The following is a 21196-nucleotide window of genomic DNA, read 5'->3' as shown; positions in this document are numbered from 1 at the left end:
GACTTGGTAAAGACTGGCAGATATCAGACTGGAGAAAGACGAGTGACGTTGTTGTTAAAAAACCTTCCCAGTGGCATTTTAAATGTAATGCAACGAAACGATTTATATTTCCTAAGGACAAAGATTATATGGCTACGGTAAGGGGGGAAATATTTTATCGTTCTCTCATAGGGTTCAGCAAGTCTATAATACGAAAAGGGAAAAAGATTTCTTTATTGAAACCAAAGTTACAACAGATTGGATGTTTATTGAAAGAAGATAAATCGTCCATAGGCACTCTCCTTAGAAACCATTTTGGTGAAAATTGGAGAGACCAGCCGGATCTCAAATTTTATAAAATTATAGATACTGGCGTACAAGCAAATAATAACGAGAGTGCTGCAGAAAATGATCATATTGATGATGAGGACCCAGAGGAATTTAGAGTTTAGGATTTAATATAAATATATACATATTATAATTTGTAATACCTTTTGTACTTTGGATAAAAATAAACTTCACTAAAAGTTTACTTCCACATGCTTTCTTCCTTATTCCTAACACACTAGGTTTAGAAAACAGACTAATATAACAACCACTAATATCGTTAATGGTTGACTATTATCATGTATTTGCAAATGTTAGTTGCATAAATCTGTATTTACATAGTTCACTTGCAAAACTCGGTATTTTCAAATTTTTCTTCCTTTTCTAGCAAACCCAATAACTTTTCTACGAAAAAAATCATTATATTTTACCTAATAAAGCATTTATCTATCACAAAAAAGTGCCATTTATTATGTCTAAGGTTTTTTGCAAAATTTATCAGTTTTTTGCAAATAACTCAGTTTGACTTATACAGTAAATACAAAGTTTTGCATTTAGCGGTCTCATTTATACCCTGTACATGATGATGATTTATAAATTTAAATAATCAGTAAGTACACTATTATAATGGTATTTACAAAATAATTGTACAGTAGGTTAACCATTATATTTATACATTCATTATTAGCCAAATAAACAATAATGTTTAAAACTTGTTTTGAATTTTTGCTCCTCATTTTGTACAAATTAACTCTAACTGATAATACAGGCAAAAATATTCTAAAGAAAGTAAGTAATTAAAAAGATTATGGAGAATCCCAGTGCAGTTTACCTTGTCTTCGACTGAAACGAAAGGTTTTCTGCCAATTCCATTAATCGTTTAGAGGTGTAAGTTGGTTGAATTTACTTGTATATATAAACATATACAAGAAATACAGGACATTAGTGACTGTCGATATAAACAAAAAAAAAGGTATTTTGACAAAAGAAAAAAACCATGCAAACCTTGTTTTCTTGGAAATGTGTATCATAAAATCTAGTACATCTTGCAAAGTCTGACATAGATAAATTGAGCAACATTTATTGTTATTTACTGGAAAAACATCAAAAATAAAATAAATATTTACCTCTACATATTCTTGTATGCATAACTGGTTGCATACCGTTAAGACAGGTTTAATAATTAAAAACTAAAACTACCCAATATAGGCCTCTTGTTTCTTGAAAATAAATATAATATTAAGAACTCCTAATTACATTTTAATAATATCGATTTTTTTTCTTTTTGTTCTTTATGTATCAGAGTTAAAACACACCATTAAAAAGATGTCATGAAATAAATTAAGTTTTACTATCCTTATTGTCCATTATTATATTTTATATTTGTTTTGTTAACCTTTCGCTACCGAAGGGTCAAGTTGTTTTGTAGTTGATGGAGGGGGTACATTATGTACCCCATGCATTTTTATAGATTAAATATTAACATAATGCAATAATTTTAGTTAAAACATAATTACAACAAATGTAAGTATTTTTTATTGAATATAAGTAACAATAAAAAAAATATGGTGTCTTGAAAAAATTAATCATCGTTTTTTTGATTAGCTTTACATTTTGTACATATTATTGTTTGAATTTTTGTGGTTGTTTGATGTTCAGCACAAACAAAGAATTTACAAGAATTGCACGTTTTTCTGCTTTTGCATGGACAAAGTAAACATCGCCCTGAGGATTTCAAGATGGTGGAGTCGTTTTCGCGATTCTCCCTTGGTGGCGGTGGGCATAATTCGTACATCGCGTTTATAATTACTTATGGAATTTTTGTGGACTTTGTAGTCGCCTATCGACATGGGGCTTTATAAGTTCTTGACCCAGGTTTAGTAAAAATTCTCTGCGTCTGTGAGAAGCTTCATACGCACGAATGGAATTCTTTGTCGTCCACAGTACGTATGCATTCAGACCTGCAATGTCTAGAAGATTTCGAAACAAAACAAATGGCGATCTCTTAGAGGCTCTTTTACAAGAATATTTATTTACCATCTTATCCATAGTATCTACGGCACCTTTTGTAGAATTGTAATGCAAGATTATGTCTGGCTTATAGTCCGTCTCTTCTCCGCTAATTTTATCGTCGTTATGTTCTGTACTCAATAAAATTACTGCCTTATTCTTTTTAGGAACGTAAGATGCCAGTGTTATTTCCTCAGTGAAGGCAAAAACTGAGGACTTTTCTTGTCTAGAAATATTGGGTAGTAGTGCTGGAGGGATATCCTGCTTGTTTTTTCGAAGTGTTCCACATAATGTTATTTGTCGATCTAGGAGTTGTTTTGCCAAAGGAACACTGGTAAAGAAATTATCAGTAGTGATGCCATAACCAGTTTTTAGAAATGAGACCAAAGCAAGTACTACTCTTTTGCCCTGGTCTTTTTCTGGTTTGTTACCATCTTTTCCAGTATAAATCTGAAGGTTAGCAGCATAGGTGATTGTTGCATCAACTAGAGCCCATATTTTGATGCCATACTTGGCTGGTTTTGATTTAATGTAGACTCTAAATGGACACTTACTTCTAAAACTTACAAGTTGTTCATCAACAGTTAGATGAGAGTGGCACTTAAAACTTTCTTTACAGTGGTCTACAAACTTTGTAAACACTTCCCTAAAAGCTGCTAGTTTGTCAGAACTTCTACGTTCTTCTCTAGTGTTCAAATCATCGAATCGCATAAGTGAAATTAAATCTAGAAATCGGTGGCGTGACATGGCAGCCGGAAAAATAGATCGACTGTACAAAGGGTTTCGACACCACAAAAAGTGCACTGATTCCCTATTGGCTTTTAGCGCACCCGCCGTAATCAAGAGTCCCAAGACCGCATAAATTTCCACTGAATCAGTGGGCAACCAGGTTCTTGTTTTATTAGGATTTTTCCCATTCCAATCCTGAAAGTATTTCTCCGCTTTCTGGTTTGTACATTTGACGATGATCTCTACAATTTTCTCATCTACAAATAATTTGAAGCAATCACTAATTTTAGCGACATTTTTAGATTTTTCTGTAAGCCCTGATTTTTCGAGCAAGTTTTTTGTGCGACATCTAGTTTGTCGTAAAGGACGATTTTTCCAAACTGTACCATTCTTGGAAATAAATGTGGAATCTACTGCCCCCAAAACTGGTTTATTAGAATCATTACTGTCGCTCTCAGATGGCTAAAATATAATAAACTCAAGATAGAAATATCGTACATAAAACAAAAATAAAAATTACCTGCAGAATTTCAGGCTCATATTCCGCTACTTCTAAATTATCATCTAATTCTGAATCATCCGATAAACTATCTGTTTCAGAAAGGTAATCATCATCACTTTCCTCTAACCACTGCACTGCAGTTTCACGATCCTGTTCTTTCCGAAGGTCTAACTTTATTTTTTTCGACATATCGGTAAATCGTGTAATCACAAATGGATAAACTAAAACGGTATGTTAGCACTAAGTCATCCACAGAACTGATTTGTGTGTTATTGCAAACAACAGGTTTGGTGCCGTGCGCAAAACGTCTGGTTTAGTCAGTGGCGTCAACCGCAATGAACTGTACCGCGGTTGACGCAGGGGGTACAACTTGTACCCCAAGCACAGTGCCGCACTTTTCATAGGTAAAAATATGTCAAATTGAAAACAAATGGTTGGATATGCTTTTACACATCCCAATGAAGAAGTAACTAGAACAGTTAATCAAAATTCCAACATTTTTAAAAATTATTCATGAAAAATCGAATTTGGGGTACAATCTGTACCCCCCTCCGGTAGCGGAAGGTTAATGTTGAGTGTCAAAGTTTACTGTAAATAATCTCAACGACTAGTAAGTTGCACTGACGAATTGTGATATTTTGTAAATAACTACACATTTTTTTATCTATATTACAGTGTGTTGAAAAAGAACTAAACAATTCCGAAAACTTGACAAAAAGTCAAAAGAATGTTTCTCTAACATCTCGGCCAACCTTCTGACTGCATAATAAACTAAACTAAAATATAAAAATATATAAATGGTCTGTATATTTACAGCTCCTTAACAACCTTATGGGTTCCGCAAGGGTTTGGGAACGAGAGAGGCATTGTTTGCTTTTAATGTCCTCTCTCAAAGATGCTTAGATATGAACCTAGATATTTATTCCTGTTTCATCGACTTCGAGAAGGCATTCGACAGTGTCCGACATGAAAAACTAATAGAAATACTGAGAAACAAAGATATAGACAGACGAGACTTACGAATCATTATCAATCTGTATTGGAATCAAAAGGCCAATATAAAGATAGAAGAACAAAAGTCCGAAAATATAGATATAAAGAGAGGAGTAAGACAGGTCTGTGTTCTGTCACCATTACTGTTTAACGTGTACAGTGAAGCCATATTCCAGGAAGCGATAGCGGATCTGGGTGATGGAATCTCTGTAAACGGAAGAATAGTAAATAACATAAGATTCGCTGATGACACCGTTATAATGGCAGACACCCTGGAATCGCTACAAGAATTGGTAAATAGAATTAACGATTATTGCATTAGATACGGACTAAAAATAAATAAGAGAAAAACTAAATTTATGATTGTCTCAAAAACGCAACATGGAAATGAAAGATTAATGATAGAGCAAACCCAAATAGAAAAAGTAGAGACATATAAATATCTAGGAACCTGGGTTGATGACAAAAATGACCAAAGCAGAGAAATCAAAGTCCGAATTGAAACTGCAAGGCAAGCATTTGTGAAAATGAAGACAATGCTTACCAACAGAGACCTTCAGTTGTATCTCAGATTGAGGGCTCTAAGATGTTACATATTTTCTATCTTACTATACGGAATGGAAGCTTGGACATTGAAGAAACAACACATAAGGAAAATAGAAGCGTTCGAAATGTGGTGTTACAGAAGAATATTAAAAATTCAGTGGGTTCAAAGGATTACCAATGCTGAGGTACTACGACGTCTAAATAAGGAGTTAGAAATTATGAACAGCATAACAAGAAGAAAACTAGAATATTTGGGTCACATAACCAGAGGAGAAAAATATGAGCTGCTGAGAATTATTATGCAAGGAAGGATCCAAGGAAGAAGAAGCATAGGAAGAAGACGCATCTCCTGGCTGAAGAACCTTAGAGAATGGTTTAACTGTAGTTCACTACAACTTTTCAGAGCAGCAGCCAACAAAGTGACCATAGCCGTTATGATATCCAACCTCCGATAGGAGATGGAACTTTAAGAAGAAGAACAACCTTATAACAACGAACTTTACCATGTAGGGTATATTATAAATAGAAAAACAAAACAAGGTGAAATTTTCAAATTATGCATACTTTTTGTAAATATATAAAATTTTAAAGTTATAATAATTTATCACTATAGAGAGCGGACACAATATTTGTGTAAAATATATTTTTGTAAAAAATTAGTTAATATTTAAACACAATGTAGTGAAATATATTCGCTTCTATTATGATTAGTCAGTGACGTCTATCTATTTAATTTTTAATGGACTACGATTTATAAAGTACAAAGACATTTAAAGAAAATATTTTATTTCCTATTATTTTTCTCTTTACACAACTCTATCCTTATAATAAACTGTGTGTTTTATGTAACTTAATATTCACCATAAAGAGGTCAGTTGCAGATCCCCTGAGGAAAGAAGAAGCATCCCCAGAGACAAGAGCATCCTTGTCGGAAAATTAGCCTAAGCGAGAAAAGATGAAAACAACTCTCTTTTTGTAGAAAGTGCGGCATGTAATCATTAAAGCAATAGGTCAGACAAAAACTTTTTAGGGTGTATATTAATACCAGCGTTTTTTTTTGGTTTAGGGGACGTCATAAAAACGTTTATTTACTTTGAGTTTGTATAAGCGTTATACAGCATATTTATGATAGCGCCCGTAGCAATTTCCATTGTATTTATTTTATTAGTCACTTGACTAAAATAATTACTATAAAAAGCTAAGAGGATACAGATAGAAGTAGTTCATTTCAACCACGTTATACAGGGTGAGTCATGAGGAACTTTACATACTTCTACCATATATTTAGAGTTCCTGAGGGAGCATATCATGTGGCCACTAAAAAATGTCAACTCCTCTTCTTTATTAATTAACAGGGTGATTTGTGTAATTGACCTTTTATTTCATTTTACTGTAGTGTTTATACGGCTCATTTGATTTTTTTAATTTTTGCATGATACAGTACACTACTATCAAGCATTCGACTGGTATTAGCTAAACTAAAAAATTCCAGGACTGGCTTTGGAAAAATTAATTTAGGGATTCGTATTAAATATTACACCCTGTATAAATTTTTTTTAAAATGCAATAAGTGATTTTCAAACTACATAAATGGCCAATGAAAACGACATATGCGACAATGTTGTCGCACTTTTATTAAATTTTTAGTGAACGATCAAATCTTACCAAAAATAGAACAACCATAATGAAGTATCAAATTATAAGGTAATTAATTTAAATAAATGTTATAAATTTCAAACATTTTAATTGAAATGATAAACTGAGTCACTGCACAACAAAAAACAGTAACTACTAACAATAACGAAGAACAATTTAAAAAAAAAACTAAAAATATGTACATAGTTATGATAAACCCATAAATTAGAACTGGAAAAGATACAATAATGGTAACAAAATAAAAATAATTCAAAATAGATTTTCGAAATGGAACCCTGCAGCCTGTACACATTTTTGTTACCGAATTGTTAATTGACGTATTGAATTACGGATCCTCTGCGGATCGTTTCTAATAGTATTACAACAATGTATAATTTTATCAATTAATTGTTGTCGGTTATTAATATTCACTGCGTAAACTAGTTGCTTCAATCGTCCCCAAATATGGTAATCAACGGGATTGAAATCAGGGGATCTTGAAGGCCACGAAATAGGACCTGCACGTCCTATCCACCTGTTGCCATAAACATTATTGAGATGTTGTCTCACTGCCAGTAAAAAGTGTGGGGGTGCCCCATCATGCTGAAAATACATCCCTCGGATAGCAACGTTCGCGTTGGCAAGCAAATTCGGCAAAATATTTTGTAGAAAGTTCAAATAGACCTGCCCTGTTAAAGGACCATCAAAAAAGTGAGGACCTACTAATTGGTTATTTATGACACCAATCCACACGTTAACCGAAAACCTTAACTGAGAACGACGTTCTCGAATAGCATGGGGATTTTCTTCTGCCCACACATGTGAATTTCGTGAATTATTTATCCCGTCTCTGGTAAATTGGGTTTCATCTGTAAATAGTGTCCTGTATAGCGTTGGTCGATTATTGTTAATCCATCTACAAAATTCCAACCTATCGATCTCATCTCCAGCATGTAGTCGCTGAACCATTTGAATGTGATATGGGTATAGATTATTTATTTGTAAGACTCTACTTACTTTTGATCGAGTAACATTGAGTTCTCGACTTACTTGTCTAGTGCTTATTGTAGGGTTCATAGTAACGGCGTCCATAATGTCATCTTCCTGCGCTTCATCTACATGTAGCTCTGTTGTTCCACTAGGAAAAATGCCATTTTCTCGCAAATAATTAAAAACTGACCCAAATGTTGGATGACTGGGAGTTCGACGATTAGGAAATCTCCTGCGATATTCTCTACTAGCAGCCCTACCATTCCCATTACAGAATCCATAAACAAATATTATGTCTGCATATTCTGTGGTCGAAAACTGATGTGGCATTTTGAACGAAAGTAACAAAAGCTCTACCAAAACTAACACAATGTACTTAAAGTAGATATGACAGAAGAAATATGTATTCTTGTACACATAAATAAAAATTGATAATGACAATAATAACAATGGGTATAAAATATCAAGAAACGTCAAGCGGTCAACGCCAACCTTCATTTTAAACTTTTTTAGATTTATTTTTATTTAGTACAGTTGATGCAATGTATTATTATTTGACATAAAATTTTAATCATTTACAATCAACAAAACTAACACATACAAGAGGTTTGACTTTTTAATCAATTTAATTTATTATTTATCGAAAATAATGCCCCAATACGATCTATGAGTAAAAATTTAAAATTGAAAAACAATTGATTCTATCATAGAGATAATACAAAGTGACAGTAAAGATGTTAATTTTCTACGTATTAGATTATGTTGTAGGAACTCATTTTAATTAAAATGTTTGAAATTTATAACATTTGTTTAAATTAATACCTTATAATTTGATACTTCATTATGGTTGTTCTATTTTTGGTAAGATTTGATCGTTCACTAAAAATTTAATAAAAGTGCGACAACATTGTCGCATATGTCGTTTTCATTGGCTATTTATGTAGTTTGAAAATCACTTATTGCATTTTAAAAAAAAATTATACAGGGTGTAATATTTAATACGAATCCCTAAATTAATTTTTCCAAAGCCAGTCCTGGAATTTTTTAGTTTAGCTAATACCAGTCGAATGCTTGATAGTAGTGTACTGTATCATGCAAAAATTAAAAAAATCAAATGAGCCGTATAAACACTACAGTAAAATGAAATAAATGGTCAATTACACAAATCACCCTGTTAATTAATAAAGAAGAGGAGTTGACATTTTTTAGTGGCCACATGATATGCTCCCTGAGGGACTCTACATATGGTAGAAGTATGTAAAGTTCCTCATGACTCACCCTGTATAGTGTGTTTAACTTTTTAGAGTTAACGTGCGGACTATGAGTCCGCTTGTTAAATTACTTGTCGATTTCTAACGATTAATTATGATTTCGGTCGTGGCATGCTCGCTAGTTTCAAGCGAAGGGACTCTATTCAGTACAGTTGTGAGAGTTGTCTAGTGCATTTAGTTCTGCTGCTATATTGAATTGCGGAACGTGAGTCCGCACGCTATAAAAGTTGTCCCAAATCTTCAGGTAAGATTTAATTTAAAAATATTTTATTTCTGGAGCAACTAAAAAATATTTATGTAATTTATAATTGGGAGTGAGCTACCGATTATGTTTTCTGTATATTTGATTGATATAAACTTATTTTTTACAGCTTTTTTTAATATAAGGTTTGAAAAGCAACAAGCAGATCTTGAACAGCTTTATGCGGAATTTCTCTCTGATTCTGAGCCAGAAGTTGAACTTGAAGATGCTAGTTTGGAAGGAGATTTTGAAAAGAGACAGGACCACGACACTAACATGAAAGAAGAAATTGATGAGCCAATTTTAGAATTCTTGAATGTTCTACCAAGAATTTGGTGAGGATAGAACAACTAAATGGAAGAAACATGTAGGAATCCACCGGATACGAACTCGCAGGGACAATTTAATGAAGGTGAACATTTCTGGAGTAACTAGAGAAGTACGACATATAAAAAGCGCATCAAAGAGATTTTGGAAACCATTACAGACAATACGAATATCTTTATTGAACTGTTTTCTTACAATCTCAATAATAAAAATTTAGTCACTATCGGGCCTTTTATATATAGCTGGGGTAACCAAAAATAACCAAAGAAATGCAGAAGATCTCTTTAGGACAAATGGCTCATCTCCAGAGATTTTTAGGTTGACAATGTCCCTTGTACGGTTTAAGTTTTTGCTCAGACTAATCCGTTTTGATGAAAAACAAACACGATTAGAGAGGCAAAAATATGACAAATTGGCTGCTGTGAGGGAATTCTTTGATTCGTTTAATTCAAATTTACCTAAACATTTTTCATTATCAGCATATACAACGGTAGTTGAAAAACTATAAGCTTTTCGTAGCAAGTGTGGCTTTAGGGTATTTCCCTCGTTCCTCGCTTCTGCAGTTCTATATCTCTTTCTCACAGAAATGTAGCAATGGACCATTTCTTTTCTTATTTACTTCTTCGTATGTTGGGTATTGGTCTTCTATTTCAGCTGTATGTACCTCTATGTTTGATGTATTTCTAACAGGTTGTTAGGATTTTCTTGTCATCAGTGATAAGCTGACCGTTGTTGTTTTAAAGGAAGTTTCCTGTTCTTGCTTGGTATCCGGTCTTGATATCTGAAACTTCTTTGAAGAACTGTCTCGCTTGTTTGTTCTTTCTTTTTTTCTTCTATATCTCCGATTATTTGTTCCTGATACTCCCTCTTCTTCCTTTTCATTAGTTTTCTTGTCTCTGTTCTTCTTTGTCTATACATTTCATTTTTGTTGTGCGAGGGGTTTTGTAGCATGTTCTTTCTAGCCATATTTCTTGCTGTTATGGAGTTCAGGCATTCATTATCGAACCATTTTTTGTTGTTTTCTTTTTGTATCCTGGTATTTCATCTGATACGCTTGTCAGAGCTAATTTGATATTTTTCCAAGCTGAGTCTATGTTGTTAAGGTCTTCTGTCTGTGTTAGAGCGATTTTTATAGCCTTTTGAAATTTCTGTTCTTTCTCCTTATTACGTAGAACTTTGGTATTCCATAATTGTGTTGGTGTATTCTTGTGTGTTTTTTTGGACGCTATTCTTGTCCTTATCTTGGCTTTTACCAGAAAATGATCCGTGTCTCCATCAGCTCCTGTTAGGCTTCTTACGTCTAGACAGTTACTACCCCTCCTGGCATCTACTAGAACATGATCGATCTGATTTCTTGTGACGCCGTCGTTGGAGACCTCAAATTAGATCTAAATCTAATGAGAATTAAAAATTAGAATACGCAAAATGCATTTGCTCCGACTGCCTACAGGATGGTATTTTCGAAGACAGCAGCGAAGATTGACTTATTTTCGTTCATTCATGTATGTACTTTGCGCATCTCAAACATTTGATTTTTGAAGTTATACTTCTATACGCGCGTTCGACGTTGTAAATTTGTACGGAAATGAATCGGCAAAATCATTACATATGAGGTAAGAGAGAGACAGAAGATATATTTTCTCTTTCGAGAATAAAAATGTCCCTTTTGTATTTAATATTTATTATTATTATTATTTTTTCATTAATAATATTATCATGGTAAATTAAACATATGCATAAGTAAGTTATGTATATTTTCATTTTTAAATACTTATGAATATTTCATTTTAATTTGTATTGTATTATTATATTGAATTATGTTAAAGTGTATTGTATTGTATTTTTATACTAATAACAAAATTAACAATGAATTTTACTGTAGAGTACGTGTAAAAATTTTTTTTGCATTCATTTATTTTTATTTAAAAAATAGTTGTTTTGTATTTGTTTAATTTGTGTTTTTGCATTTTATAGTACTCAAAGTACTATAGTACTCACACCGTTTTTCCGAAACGGAAGTTATTGAACCTTAAAAATAGCCATTTTTTAATTCTTGCAAACGTTAAACCACTTATAACTCCTTAAGAGAAATATGCATGTTAGAGAAAAATGGTAGGAAAACTTTTTTACTCAGAATTGCCCAAAAAATCTAAAATTCTAACTTATTTAGTGCGAAAAAGTTAACTTTTGCAATTTGTTTAAAATAATTGTTTAAACAGTTTTTGACCATGATTCCCGGGTAATACTATATAGACTTGTTATAAAGGAATCTCTTTAAACAAGATTGCACAAAAAACCTAGGTGCAAAAATTTCCTGAATGGAGGCAAAACTACTCCCCGGACTATTTTCCTGTTTTCACGTACAGGGATTATGTATAATGCTACATACATACGTTCAAAATATTTGTTTTATCTCGTCTGACATTACTCATGCAGAGGTAAATATCGACAAGGCAAATAATATTCAAATAATCCCTTCCTCACAAATATTAACGGGATCTTTTTCAGTTATGCTTTTAGTTTTTTATTAACACATTTTTGTGCATAACCGACGTAATGGGTTATAAAATGTTTATGTTCGGTAATTCCAGTCATGCCATTAATGTTTGTTATAAAGTCGTCACTATCTTTTAAAATAAAAAAATATTTATCCATTAAAACCTTTTAGTATAGGGTAAATTAATTCCTAAATCCAATAATGAAATATTTGTAAAATGCATATAAAGTCCAATTTTTGACATTTCTCTTTTTAATACCACTTTGTAGTTTTATTTACATGGATTCTAAGAGTAAGTCAAAAGATATACCTAAGTGTTTGAAAAAATCCTGTACAGCAAAAGAACTTGATATGCCCATTCCAAACAGGGGAAAACGTTGATAAGTCCAGATAATCCTAGTAGTTGGCAACAATGGCATGCGACATGGAAAACTGGAATTATATTGTAAAATGTTTTTATGACAATGTTTCATTTGACACTTTTTGCTTTATTTCTGTTTTATTGCTTTCAAAAAATAGTCAGCCACTGCTTTTATAGGGAAATACCGTGATACGAACAGGGGAAAAAGTTGTTTAGTCCATGTAGATGAATAAAAAAGAATTATTACCATAAATATGCGTAATTACTATTTAAATGGGAATAAGTCACAATATTTGGAAAACTGAGAGAAACTTTTAAAAGTGAGCTGCCCACATGCCTAAAGAGAAACTTATTTGATCAGTGCGTCCTTCCAGTCTTGACGTACGAAGCAGAAACACTTACCTTAACAAAAGCAGCAGCAACCAAACTGAGAGTCACGCAGATAAGAATGGAGCGGTCCATGTTAGGAATAACTCTGCGAGACAGAATAACCAACGAAGACATTAGGAGAAGAACCGGAGTGACTGACATCATCGAGAAGATAGCCAGACTAAAATGGAGATGGGCAGGACACATAGCCAGAATGATAGATGGGCGATGGACAAAGAGGTTATTGGAAGGGAGGCCAAGGGAAGACAAGAGAAGCGTCGGTCGACCACCTACAAGATGGACTGACGATTTAAGAAGACTCAATAAAAAATGGATAAAAGCGGCGCAAGATAGACGGGGTTGGAAACATGAGGAAGAGGCCTATGTTCAGCAGTGGACTCTTGAGGCTGGATGATGAAGTCACAATTAAAGGTTAAAGTAAGTTTATTGACGTTTCAACTTCCACAACGATTTCCGAAGTGAAAATTCAATATCCAATGGTGCATTCCTTTCCGACTCTTGCCCTCTAAGAAGAATCTCATTATTTAATAGCCAGACCTCGTATGCGCATATTTTTTCAAAAAAATATTGCATATATTCCACGATCTACTTATTAGGAACTGAACTAGGAAAATATCACCCTTTGAGTCTTTGAGGATTCTTGATTAAAGGGTTTATACTTCTGTTTTTTTTTTTTCATTTTTATGTCTTAAACAGGATGAAGAAATAAGTTCATAATAAAAAAACCAATTATTATAAATTTACCTATCAAAATGTGCCCTTATAATGGTAAGTTGATAATCTGCAAGAAGACTGGATCTCTCTTAGTCTCTCTCTTTCTGAAGATTGGATAAAATAGAGTGCATGTGCGTTAAGAAGAGACAGATCAACCATGTCGAAAAATAGCTTTTTATGCCATTTATAATACACGTAAGTTTCAATAAAAAAAAACAATATTTGGAGTTGAATCGGTCTGAGTAATAATTATCTTTTCATCAATAATATGAGATGATCAGGTATATTAAATGTAGCATTGTAGGCATAAAAAAAGTAAAAAATACTGCTTTACTTTAAAACAAATTATGGCATATGAGAGCACTCCATTTTTACCAACAACTTCACAGTTGTATATTTTTCAGAATGCAGTTTTTAATTAACCACTCTTAATTAACAAGTGCATTTAACTAAGAGAAAGAAAAGAAACAATAAAATATAGCATCCTCTGTAACTAAATTAATATGCATGAACAAAAATAATTCACCCAACTTCACAAAAGCAATTTCACAGAATACCTAACTTTTATGAATTTTGCATCGACCATGTTTAATTAATTTTTAACGAAATAATTTAACTCATGATAAATAAAACAAATCTATATTGGTGATGTCAATGTTCTTTTCGCCCCAGTTTAAGAGGTAGATGTTTTTTGGCCTCTTTCTTTTGACAGATCGAATCTAATCTTGTATCCGTGATTTCAGCATTTTCTTTAAAAGTTCAGCACTTAAAATGTAAGAACATAATACATAAATTTCATTATTCCAAATCTGCAATTTCAGGCAAGAACGCTACAGTAATCAGCTCGTTTCAAATAGGGTTGCTACAATAATCTCAGAATTGCAGCAGCGCCAAAAATGGAAACAGAATTTCCCAAACGTTCAACCGAACACATTGGTTCTACTTAGGAATAAGAAGATGGTGTTTTGGCTATGTTCATCAGCCTCATCCTAGAAACGATGGTGTGTTACGAATAGTTTTTAAACGAACTACGCATGATGTGACTTGTAGGGTGTTGGCGATATTTGTTCCTATAGACAAAGAAAGTCTAAATAAGAGTAAATGACTTTAGTGTCCATATTTTTATTTATTGGTTTAACTTTTATTTTTGTTTGTTGAAAGTTAGTCCTTTTAAGACAGGGAATACCAAAATTCTCAAGTTGATACAGCAAGAATACAGCTATAGCTTCATTTCAAAACCGTTCGGACATAAAGAATAACAAAGACGAGATTGAAAAGTTCGTCAGCGAAACGAAAAGCGGTCTAAGGAAGAGGAAAACCATCAAACCCACCGAATATCCGATTGTAGAAAGTGCGTTGTTCATGTGGTTCCTAACACAGGGGAGAAAGCATCCGGTGAGTGGTAAAATGTTGTGTGAAATTCCCGTCATTTTCATCGTGAAATTTTACCAAATCGCTAAGCTTTTAGCGCATGTAAGGGTTGGTTGGACAACTTCAAACAACGTCGTGGAGTTAGACATCTTAAAATTACTGGTGAGAAACTTTCGAGTAATTCCGACGGCACCGAACCCTTCTGAAATGCATTTGAAGAACTTGTGATTAAAAACAATTTGGTACCTGACCAAATTTACAATGCAGATGAAAGTAGGTTATTTTGGCGTATGTAACCAGACAGACCACACATTGGTGTCATCTCAAGAAAAGAACGATCCTGGTCGAAAAATAATGAAAGAAAGAATCATCTTTATGCCTTGTGCAAATGCTTCAGGGACTCACAAATTTTATTTGCTTGTTGTGGGGACGACTAACAATCTTCGTGCATTAAAATCTGTTGATCTGCTTATATGGTATCGAGGGCAAAAAAGTGCATGGGTGACAAGAGATTTGTTCTTGGATTGTATTAAAACTGAATTCGCGTCTAATGTTCGTCGTCATCTCGCGCGTGTGAACCTCCCTCAGGAAACAGTGTTGCTACTGGACAACTGCCCTGGTCATCTATCTGCTGATGAACTTCGTAGTGAATGATAAAATTGTTTTCATGTTCTTACCACCCAACACGACAGCTATGATTTAACCAATGGACCAGAATGCCATCAAGAACACAAATCTGCAATATCAATTCCACAACATTTGATTCAACTTTCTTGGAAAAACTTTAGCTAAAACTTAGTGGCTATTGACGACTCTTCATCCAACGAAAAAGACATCCTCTTAAGCCCTCTAGTCGCTCAGCTGGCTCAAGACAACACGAATCTGAGGTTCGAGAATGGGGATCAGGTGGTTGTGACAAAGAAATTGACACCCAAGAAATGCTCAAGGATGAAGAAATTGAAAGGGCCACTTAAAATGAAGAAACGTAAGGGGAGGATTGCGATAATGAACCAACTGCTGCTAAAGCTGTTAAAGCCCTGAACACGGCCATCAGTTAAGCAGAAGACAACCTCAACCGCAGTGAAGAGATCATGATGCTGATACGTATAAGAGACAGTGTGATTGATCAGCACGTCGAGACTGGCGTCCATATATATATATACATATATATATATATATATATATATATATATATATATATATATATATATATATATATATATATATATATATATATATCTCAATTGTTAATTCATAATAGTCTGTTTATAAATCTTGTCAAGCAAAGTTGTAAAGTAAATGTTCGATCATCAGTCTCGTTATTTTAAATTTTCCATTTCAAGAGAGTCAAAATATCAAAAGGGTCAAATTTCAAAATGTGAACAAAAAAAGTTTTGAGACCAATCAGTTGACCTATATATGTAATAGTTGCCTTTTGTAGATGTAAATGACTGCGCAAAAACTGGGTTTTCTGGTGCGCCTTCTTTGGCTGTCAATTTGACATTCAATTGTGAAACAAATAGAGTCATACTTTTTTGATGATAATAATCCAGAAGTCACCAGGTGGGGAAGGCTACAAATTAAGTTCTACCACAACCCTCCCTTATATCTATATTTCTGTTCAGGAATTTTAACAAGCCTCGCTTAATATTTAAAGTACTTCCATGTAAACAAAAGCGATTCTATTTCTAAAACCAAAACGATATGTTCTTCTGTGATTGTTTTTTTGAAAAAATATCTCCTTCCCTTATTTGAACCAAAGTTCTATTCTTTCTTTCATTAAAATATACTCTATAGACACTGGTTATGTTTTCTTTTTCTCTCAAATGCTTGCGAGCTCTCACTCCTTCTTTCCTAATTTTACTTGGGTCTATTATTTTAAATGATTTTTTCATTATTATTATTCCTAACATTCCTGTCTTTTAAAGCAGCGTTATTTCTTTTAATGCAGTAACTTTTGTGTTGTGTGATCCGCTGTTTTAACCACTGACCGGTTTGTCCCATATAACATCCCTGGCAAACTAAACACTGTAATTATTATGACATTGTTATTATACATCACTGATATGCGATGCTTAATTTACCAAAATATGGTTTTGCATTTGAGGTTGCTGTATTTACTAATTTTTATATTTGGGTCCTTAAACAGGAAAGTAAGTTGGTTTGTTAAATTCAGAAGATACGGTAGTTTTTTATATTTAAAATCTTATAGATGTTAATCTAATTGTCCATTATAACATTTTTGAGTTTTAGGATGATTAGAAACCTACGTGATGTTGTAGGCTTTTGATACCATTCTAGTACTATACGGTTATTAGATTTGCGGTTTACTTTGGTAGTTAGAAATGGTACAATATTTTCCTTCTCTATTTTAACAGTAAATTGTATGTTTTTGTGGAATGAATTAAAAACTCCTAAAGCGAAAATTATATTAACATATTTATATAGGAAAGGTAACTTAAAGGGAAAAGTAGGGACGTTTTCTGCTATTAAAGTAAATGAAATTAAAATATTCAGAGCTAAAATTGGACTACTTTTATGAAATATATTATTAACAGAAAAGTTCCTTTTTCATACAAGGTCTCATAAAATGTTATTTTACTGTATTGTGGTGACATATGAGAGTGGTAGTATAGCACTGTTAAAATAATGAAAGTATAGAAAAGTTCTCTGCTAGTTTTTCAGTTACTCCGTTGTCTTTTACCATAATCTGGATTTATTTAAGAGCTTGAATCGTAGATTTACCGTAAATACTTTGGTGTATACCGAGCATGATATATTTCATTAAATAAAGTATATATTTAAAACCGTCTGTAATACTAATGGACTATTGCTGATTTATTACCCGAAAGGAGACCCATTACGGAAATGGCTTTTTTGTAAAAAGGCATAATACAAGTTGAGTAGTCAATGTGAGTTTTGTTTTTTTAAGTCGCAAAAAAAGAAGACACGCTTTCCTAATTCGATTAAATTAGATAATATTTATATGTACAGTGTGGAAACCACTTATGGAATCAAATTGTTTGTGTCATTATTATAGAAAATAATTAAAAACTCTGGGACACGGTAGCTTTTAAATTTAAATATGCCCTTTTTAAATATAAATTTAATTCGGTAAGATAGTTTCGAAACAAATTCAGATTTCTGCTTTAATCTGAACCTTCTATAAATGCAAGGTATAAAAGAAGTTGATAAAGATGTTAATAGAGACATGGGGAATCTAAAATTTGCATTCCACGACATGTCTCCTCAACTAAGCAGAAATCCATAACGAATTTGTTTCTTGTACTCATACAAAGTAGATCCGAATAAAATGAAAAAGACAGCAAAGATTTGATTTCACGTTCAAAGCGTCTATGTATCTGTTGATACGTATTTCGACTTAATAAGTCTCATCAGAATAGTTATTCATAGCCGTTCTTAACGTGAAAAATAATCTTCTCTGTCTTTTAGGAAGCAACAATAAAACGAAGCCATTTTATTGTTGCTTCCTTGTGAGTAATTTCTCACAAGAAATTGGTTGAGTCTGTTTCATTTGCCAGTATCCTAATGTTAGTTTTCTCATTCTTCTCTTGGCTTTCTTTATTGCTTCATCCAGTACCACTGAGAACAGCAGTGGGCTCAACACGCATCTCTGTTTGACGCCTTGACTTGAAGTAAATTCTTAGGATTCCTCGTTGTTGGTTCTAACCGTATTTGTAATATTATTGTACATATCCTTTATTACATCAATTGTTATCCTGTTAACTTCTCTTTCCTTTAATGTCCTCCATACGTCCTTTCTTTGTATTCTGGCAAACGCCTTTTCCAGATCAATAAATCATATATGTATTTCTCTATTTTTATTGATTACTTTCTCACTTACTTGTCTTATTGTGAATATGTGGTCTTGTGTACTTCTGTCCTTCCTGAATCCACATTGTGTATCTTCCATAGTTGGTTCTATTTGGGTTTTTATTTTTGTTTCTATTATTCTTGCGAATATCTTCCCCGGAATACTTGATATAGTAATACCTCGTTGTCGCCCTTTTTGTGTATTGGTAGTATAATGTCTTTCTTCCAGTCCTGTGGTATTTCTCCTCTCTTTATGATATCATTCATTAGTTCTTTCATGCTGTCCACTCCCTCTATTCCCATGAATTTTATCATTTCCGGGGTGATATGATCCTTTCCTGGTACTTTGTCTAATTTAACTCTTTCAATTGCCTTTTCTAGTTCCTCTGTTTTTATGGGTTCTACTTTTTGTTCTTCATTTATTTCTTGTATCTCCACTATGTTGTCTACGTCTGTATGAGTTAGCTCTTTGAAATGTTCTCTCCATCTTTCCATTATTTGGTTTTCTTCTGTTATTACCTTTCCATTATTGTCTTTTATATTCGGCATTATGTGTTCTTTCTTTTGTCTGAGCTTTTTTAATGCGCCATAGAAGAGTTTTTGATTTTCTCTATAAATATTTGTCATTTTTAGTCCAAACTTTTTCCGTGACCTTTTTTTTTCTGCTTTCACACCTTTTTTTACCTCTTTTCTTTTTTCTTTATATGCCTTATAATCTTCAGGTCGCTTTGTACTTAGATATCTCTTTCATTTTTCTTTTTTGTTCTTTACTTTCCTTCGTATTTCGTCCGTCCACCATTCAGTTCTCCTCATGCTATTATTTGCTATTTTTGTCTTACCGCAAGTTTCCTCAGCATCTATAATTAAGTTGGTCTTGAGATTTTCCCACTTTTCTTCTATACTTGCAGTTTTTGCCCTATCTTTCAAAATATTGTCTAATTTTTCTTGGAATATTGACATTTTTCGCAAAATTTAGCTTGTTCGTATGATTTTTAGAGATTCAGTGGGATTTTCGTCTCTGATGACTAGCGTATAGATTACATTTCATTTCAACTCTAAAAAGAAAGAACATTATTTCTATTTTTAGAAACTTATATTAATTCCATACTTTTAAAACCAAAGTCTAAGTATCTCGGTTGTTTTCCGATATAATCTCTGTGAGACTTCTTAAACAATTTCCATCCTTTGATGTCTGCACAAGATACAAATCTTTCTCCGTTCCCGAGCCTCTAATCTGTTTCTCCTTAGGAGTTCTGCGTCCCTTCAATTTGCGAATTAACTCAAATCGAGTTACCCAAGAAATGAAATTAGGTCGAATGTAAAGTTGCACTTCGTGATGGTGCACTTCTATCTGAGCTATTACTTCGACTGAGAACATTCACGAATAGTAACAATGCTGGATTCGGGATAATTACTTCATAATAGAGTGTGCAACTTAAGAATTGTTTGTTTAGATCGCGATAAGCGGGCTCTGTGGTATTTCAAAACTTTCATTAATGTTGCAGTACTTTGTGTTTTAATTACCATGTTATAAAGCGATGTGTTTTATCGGTGGTCTTTATTGCGCTTTAAACAAATATTTATTATACAGAACGCATGAAAGTATCAACCTTTAAATTAAGTTATACGAGTATGTCGCCCGACACAAAATTTAAGAACACTGGTTTGTTTACCTAATAATATCGTTCCTTTACATTTTCTAAAACTATTTGCTTTTAGATTAACACTAAAAATAATACAACTGCAAAAAAAAACTTTAAAATTTGCACGACAAACATGTATGATATAGCTTAGGTTGGTTGGCAGCACTAGGTGTGAAGGCAGGGAATTCAGACATCAGCTGTCAACAGGTTGACTAGGTTAGGATAGAATATAGGTTATATCAAGAGGAACACGTTGAGTATAGACTTAATAAAATATAGAAGTTAATGTGTGTGTCATTAATATACACCTTAATAAACATAATACACAGCAGATGCTATTTTTGGCTCAATCTCTTAAATCTTTAAATATATCGAGAAATACAAAAATAAAACCCTACAAAACAATAATACGCCCAGTCCTAACATATGGTTCAGAGATCTAGACTCTAACAAAAAATAATGAAAACATGTTAGGATGTATCGAAAGAAAAATACTAAGGCGAATCTATGGAGCAGTCAATTACAATGAAGTGTGGAGAAGACGATACAACTTCGAACTTTATAGAATATACTAGAAACCAGATATCGTCAAATATATTAAGATAGGACGTCTGAGGTGGATAGGGCATGTAATGCGGATGGAATAAAATAACCCAGTTATAAAAACGCTCCTTGATAGACCCATTCATCAGAGAAGAAGAGGAAGACTCAGAACAAGGTTTCTTGATAACATCGATGAAGACATGAATAATATGGGAATACGTAATTTTTTATTATCAAACCAAAATGATAATAATAATTTCTTTTTAGCTATTTTCCTTATTTTCTGTCGTTTT

This window comes from Diabrotica undecimpunctata, chromosome 8 (assembly GCF_040954645.1).
Source record: "Diabrotica undecimpunctata isolate CICGRU chromosome 8, icDiaUnde3, whole genome shotgun sequence".
In the NCBI taxonomy this organism is placed as follows: Eukaryota; Metazoa; Arthropoda; class Insecta; order Coleoptera; family Chrysomelidae; genus Diabrotica; species Diabrotica undecimpunctata.
This window is presented reverse-complemented; position numbering follows the sequence as displayed.